We start from the raw sequence: 5,857 nt of genomic DNA on the forward strand, positions 1-5,857 counted from the left end.
CCACCCTTCCATCTATTCATCTATCCATTTGTGCTTCAGTTACCTCCTTTAACATCCAGAGAGTGATAAACAAATCACTATGTGTAAGTACTGAGTGCCTCTAACAGAGCCAGGTCCGTCTGAGCTCTCAAGAACACCTGCTTCCCCCTCAACCCCTTGCAGTGCTAGGGATGGAGTCCAGGGCCTGAGCGGGAAAGCGCTTTACCGCTGAGTACAACCCCCATCCCCAGCTCTTTTCATTTTATATTGAGACAGGGTCTCACTAAATTGCCCAGGCTGGCTTTGGACTTGTGATACCGTGCCTCAGCCTCCGGAGTAGCTGGGATGATAGTCTGCGCCACGGCACCTAGCCTTTTTTTAAAAAACATACTAATTCATTCATACAACAAATATTTATCGAACAGTGACTTTCCACTTAGTTGCTCAAGCTAAAAACTTAAGAGTCTTTCTTAATTGCTTTCTGTCTCCCAAACACTCATTTCCAATCTGTCAGCAAGTCCCACCGGATCCACCGCCACACTTTATTTCCAGGGCTGGGGATGTAGCTCAGGGGTAGAACACTTGCCTAGCATTCCCAAGGCCCTGGGTTCCATCCCCAGCACGCACACGCACAAAAAAGTAAAACTACTTTTTTTCTTTTTGGTACCAGGGATGGAACCCACTGAGCCCCATCCCCAGTCCTTTTTATTTTTATTTTTTAGAGACAGGGTCTCACTAGGTTGCTTACAGCCTCACTAAGTTGCTGAGGCTGGCTTTGAACCTGTGATCCTCCAGCCTCAGCCTCCAGAGCTGCTAGGATTACAGGTGTGCACCACAGCCCATTATTTCTTTTCTACCCACTTCTCCCTGTTCCAGGCTCCATCCCCAACTGCTGGGCACCCAACGGCCTCCACCTGGGTCTCCTGCTCCTGTCCCTGCCCCGACAGTCTGTTCCCACTGCAGCCTCTTCTGGCTGTGACCACCTGAGTCAGATCAGGGTCCTCCCAGCTCCAAGTCCTGCCCTGCCTTGACTGCACCTCACTTCAGGTTCAAGCCAAGTCCTCACCCTGAGACCCAAAGCCCCAGTGACCAGGTCCTGTCACCTCCCTGACCTCATGGCCTCCCCTCTCCTTGTTGTCCCAGCCATTCCAGCCTCCTTCTGTTCCTTAAGCTCTCAAACTTCATTCCCATGACAAGGCCTCTGCATCTTTGGTGGTCTCCACCGCAGCCCGGGCACCGCCCGCTCATCTCATTCATCTCCAATGCTCCTCCTCCTGGTCACTCAGCCCAGCATGGCACCTCCCTAGTCACACCCCATGTTATCTACACTCACCCTGGTTCATTGCCTGACGTGCATATCAGGAGGCCCTGGTTGCTACTTGTCACCTAGCACCCCAAACTGTATGGGACACACAATAAACATGGGTGACTGAGTAAATGATCCCGTGCTGCCTGGAGCTGGCAGCAGCAGAGCCCGTGGGCTGTGGCTCCCGCCCTTGGAGAGTTAACCTGGGGGTGGGGAGATGTTAGACAAACAGAGCACTCGGATGACTGCGCAAATACAGACTAATAATAAAGGCTGTGGGGTAAGCATCGGGAACTTTAAAGGGACATTCACTGTGGACTCCTTATCAGGAGCTATGGCCAGCTCTCTGTGTGCTTAATTTTATTATTCCTCAAACAATCCTGTGCACCTGATCGCATCACCATTCCCGCTTCATAGAGGAGGCAGCTTGCCTAGGGACGGCAGCTGGTTTATTTCAGGGCAGTGACCTGTTCTGGGATGCAGGTGGGATTCCCTCCACCAGGAGGGGCTCTAGCAACTCACCTCTCCTGCCACCAAGCATCAGCACACACCCTTCCCTCGTCCAGCCCACCCTTGCCCTTCTCTGCCCAGCAGATTCTTATGTGTCCTTCAAGACTTGCTCACGCACCCTCTCCTCACTCCAGTGCCCCTTGTCCCTCGCCTGACGTGCGTATCAGTCTGATGTCACTGTCTGATGTCAGCTCATTTCCCCCACAGGTCTACTGGCTTCCTGATGGCAATCGTTGGGTCTACTCTGGTCCCTGCTTTGTTCAAGTGTCTGTCCCAGCCTTGCTCAGGACAATGCAGAATGAAGCAGTCACATACTTGTGAAATGAATTTGTGGAATATATGAATAAATTAACACAAATGGTGGCTCGGGCCATTGCCACTCTTCCTGGACCAGCCTCCTTGGTCTCCTGCTTCAGTGCCTGCATCCAGTCTGTGCCCACCTGCAGCCAGAGCCAACCTGTGCAAACCGGACTCAGGCCACCTCTCACCCCAGGAAAGCCCAGATCTGGTCCCTCTTGACCCATGTCACCTGTATTCCCTCCCCTGCAACCCAAATGCTTTTTCTTCCAGATGTCACCTCCTTCAGGTCCTTCTCGGTGGACACATCTCAGGACACCTCCCCCCAGCCCTGTGCCCTATTTGAAACCACACTGCCCACCCTTGATCCCCTTCTCTGCTTTCTCTTTCTCCTCAGCAGCAGACCTCTGTATCTCCCCCAGATTCTCATCCCACCGCCTGGCCTCGGCCTGGCACACAGTAGGTGCCCTGTGCAGATCTGCACTACGGACGGACTGAGTGAATGATCCATCACCTCCCTCCCAGAACTTGGATTCAACCAGGCGTATAAGTTGCAGAACTTGGCCTTGTAGGTCTAGGGGCTTCCAGTCTCAGTGCTGCCATTTCCTGTGTGACTGCAGGCTGCTATCTGCACCTTCCTGAGCCTCAGTTTACTCTGCTATATAATGGGAATAGCAACTGCACCCACCTCACAGGGTTACCTGGAGGGAAAAAAAGCGACACATAAAGCCCAGCATATAGAGACACTTTGGTTGGTTGGACTCTTCTCCCTCTTTCAGGAGCGAGCAGATAAGGGGCCCTACCACCATCCCGGCCCCTCTACTCAACATGCTGCGTGGACCCTGACAGTGCCTCCCATCCACCTAGGCTGGCGGCAGGAGCCTCCGTCATTCGCTGTCTACGCATGCTCTGCACCTACCCTGCACCTGGCACTGGGGACACACGGGGACACATGGCGGGGTGGGGGAACACACAGATCCCTCTGTAGGGACAGTGTGCCCGCTGAGGGACCCAGTCAATCAGTAAGAAAGCATATAATGAGGTTGATGACCTCAGACACTGGCCAGTGCTCCTGAGCAGCACTGCTCAGCATAGCCCCACATTGGCAGCACCAGCAGCACCGGAAGTTGTTGGAAATGCAGATTCCAGGACCCTGTCCTAAGCTCCAGAATCAGAAACCAGGGTGGGCCCCGGGAGATTCTGCTACACGCTCACAGGCGAGGACCACAGAGACACAGGATGGGACAACTAGGAGCAGGGATGGTTTCTTTGGTGAGAGAGTCTGCAGAGGCCTTGCTGGGCAAGGCTGTGGTCATGAGGGCAAAGAGCAGATCTGGCAGAGTGGGAGAACGGGAGAAGACAGTTCTAGGTGCAGGAACATCAAGTTCAGGCACAGGACTGAGCTTGGCAAGTCTGAGGAAGAGTGAGGCGGCCAGCAGGCCTGGGGGAGGCGGGGAGGGCCCAGGCCAGAGGCCTGTGAACCCTGGTCAGGAGTTTGTGGGGTTCACCCTGAGGGTACTGGCGAATGGTGAAGGGCTCTGAGGAGGGGGTGATCATGCCACTCCCACTGCCCCAATCTTCTCACCTTTGGCCTGAAACACAGCCCTGCCCTACTCTCCCAAAGCCAAGGTCTAGAGGCAGGGTGCCTGGGACAGGTTCAAGACACACAAACAGGGCAAGGCCCACACCCCAGTTCTTGCTCCTGGGCAGGACAATGAGGAAGTGCCCAAGGGCAGGCCCAGCCCAGGGTCTGCCCAACCAAGCTGGCAGTAGAGAGTGAAGGGAGGAGCCCAAGCAGCTAGAGGACCGTTACAGGGGCGGGGACTGGGAAGTGTGGGTTTTTGCCACTCAGACTTCCGGGGCTGCCCGAAGATGCCTCTGGTCAGAGTGGGGCAATGCATACCCAGGTATGCTGAAAACTCAGGAGGGTCACACACAGCTAGTGTCCTGGGCAAACTGCAAAGTCTGCCATATGCACACACACACACACACACACACACACAATGGTAGTGTCACAGATATGCTATAGTCACGCACAGAGCCAGGGTCCCAGAATAATTACAAACACACACAACCGCAGCATTATAAATATGCTACAGCAACACACAAAGTTCTGGAAAAGACACACACGCACACGCACACGCACACGCACACGCACACACACATAGGCTTGCACATACACAGCACTGCAGAGGGCTCAGAAACACATCGAAAACCACAGAAAGTCCCAGATAAAGGACATTCACACACAGCCTCAAGAAAATGTCAGGAAAGCATCAAAGGCAAAAACCTTTCCACAATCACAAAGAAAGCTACGTGGCGACAATCCCGGGGCCCCCAGCTAACACACACAGTCCTAGGTAAATGAAGTCATTTGGTCAGCCTGCACTTCCTGCCCTCATGGTCTCACTGTCTGTCAGGAAAGACAAAGCAAAGGCCAGTTTTAAAGTGACAAGGGATGGAATGGTCAGCTGCTGTTGATACAGCAGAGAACCTTGACACTCACACACCATGAAGGACTCCGGAGTAATACTGTCCAGGGGGCTGTGGGCACACCTTGACAACACAGTGGCCAGATACTGAATTAATGTGTAGGACATGCTTTACAAACCAAGGGGGACAACATCAGTTATCACGGTTACTGCCTCCAGAGAGTCAAGGTTACACCCAAGGTCTCAGGAAGGAGGGTCCCAGGCCCACAGAGAACCACCAGGGGTCTCTCTCTCTCTCTCCTCACACAGACAAAGCCACAAAGGGTCTCAGCGGCACACAGAAAACCTCACTCAATATACAACAATGTCACAAATGGATACGTATGGAAAGTCATCCAAAGATAGAACTGTAAATTACAGGCACAAACAAACAGAGGGTCACATCGACAGAAACAGATCTCCCAAACATTCAATGTCACTAGTGGACACATACTGGTAATTCATATTTGCATACAAAGCTAAATAAGAGTTGGAACACAGTAGGTCATGGTGCAACAGAGAGCCCCAGACACATGTCCACACACTAGAGTCATTATGGAACACACTGGGAACTCGCGGTGACACTTGGAGCCACAGATGGAATTAATGGTAAATTCCTGCACAAACAACCAAGGAGGACACAGGAGCCCCAGGGCGCAGGTAAACACTCCTAAGTCCCTAGCAGGTAATTTGTATTTGCTCATGGAGTCACAGATGGAATGAAAACACATCACACACACACACAAAAAAAAAGAATAAAAATGACAATGACACTGACAAAAAAAAAAAAAAAAAGAAAAGAAAACACATCACACGCTGTACAGCCAATGGTGGGTCCCAGCAGCAGGTGAAAAGCCCCAGACACACACAGGTAACTTGTGGGAGCACCCAGGGCCACAGACGGAATTTATGGTGAATTACACACAGAGATACCACCGAAAAGGATCACAGCTGCTTCACACGCGCCAAGAGCCCAGACAGACCTGCCGACACTTGGGAGACGCAGTTCAGATGGGAAACATCGTCGCACACGGTGGCCAGACCCCGGGAGGAGCTGAATTCCGCGCCCACTTGGCCCCAGCGGATCTCGGCGCTGGGTCCTCGGGGCACGCAGAAGCCCCCACCCCAGCGGCAGCCGAGGACGGTGGGAGGGGGCGCGCCCAGGGGACCCTGTCCCGGGCCTGCCGGGGCTGCGCGGCCTGTGGGCCCGGCTGGCGGGGACTGGCCACGGTCCTCCCTCCTTCCCGGGCCCACAGACCCGGCCGGCCTCGCGCAGCCCCTGGCCCCCGAGGCC

General features: G+C 53.7%; 1 protein-coding gene across 8 annotated transcripts in view; it reads right to left on the bottom strand.

The window, feature by feature from the left end:
• Positions 1 to 5,857, bottom strand: part of Gramd1a (GRAM domain containing 1A) — a 23,451-nt gene that overhangs the window by 13,562 nt on the left and 4,032 nt on the right. The window contains exon 1 of one of the 8 annotated variants that reach the window (XM_048791038.1): positions 5,547 to 5,849. The exons of the other annotated variants lie outside the window; for them this stretch is intronic. The gene's annotated coding sequence lies outside the window, so the exon portion shown is untranslated. Of the gene's footprint in view, positions 1 to 5,546; positions 5,850 to 5,857 lie in introns of those variants that run through there. 8 annotated transcript variants of the gene reach the window in all.

The sequence above is a fragment of the Marmota marmota genome, unplaced genomic scaffold (assembly GCF_001458135.2).
Source record: "Marmota marmota marmota unplaced genomic scaffold, marMar, whole genome shotgun sequence".
Classification (NCBI taxonomy): Eukaryota; Metazoa; Chordata; class Mammalia; order Rodentia; family Sciuridae; genus Marmota; species Marmota marmota.